Genomic DNA, 354 nt, shown 5'->3' on the forward strand with positions numbered 1-354 from the left:
TTGGTGGCACAGTGTGCAAGAGGCCAGAGCTCTGGGAAGGCTTGTGAGGTCACTTGTACCTTTGTGGGCAGTGGCAGGCTGCTGGCAGTGGTGGTGGTTGTGAGGTGCCTTGAGCAGCTGTGCCTGCTAGGGCAGTGCTGGTTGCCTGGCTGCTCTTGGCAGTTGTGCGGTGAGTGCTGCATGAGGGCCTGAGAGGCCATAGGCAGGAGAGCCAGCTGCTGTTTGGCATTGTGATGTCCGTTTTGCTGTGGCCATTGCTGCTGTGGCTGCTCCCTGGTGGCACAGTGTGCAAGAGGCCAGAGCTCTGGGAAGGCTTGTGAGGTCACTTGTGCCTCTGTGCCTTTGTGGGCAGTG

This window comes from Rhea americana, unplaced genomic scaffold, assembly GCF_003343005.1.
Source record: "Rhea americana isolate MKP2758 unplaced genomic scaffold, rheAme1 scaffold_601, whole genome shotgun sequence".
Classification (NCBI taxonomy): domain Eukaryota; kingdom Metazoa; phylum Chordata; class Aves; order Rheiformes; family Rheidae; genus Rhea; species Rhea americana.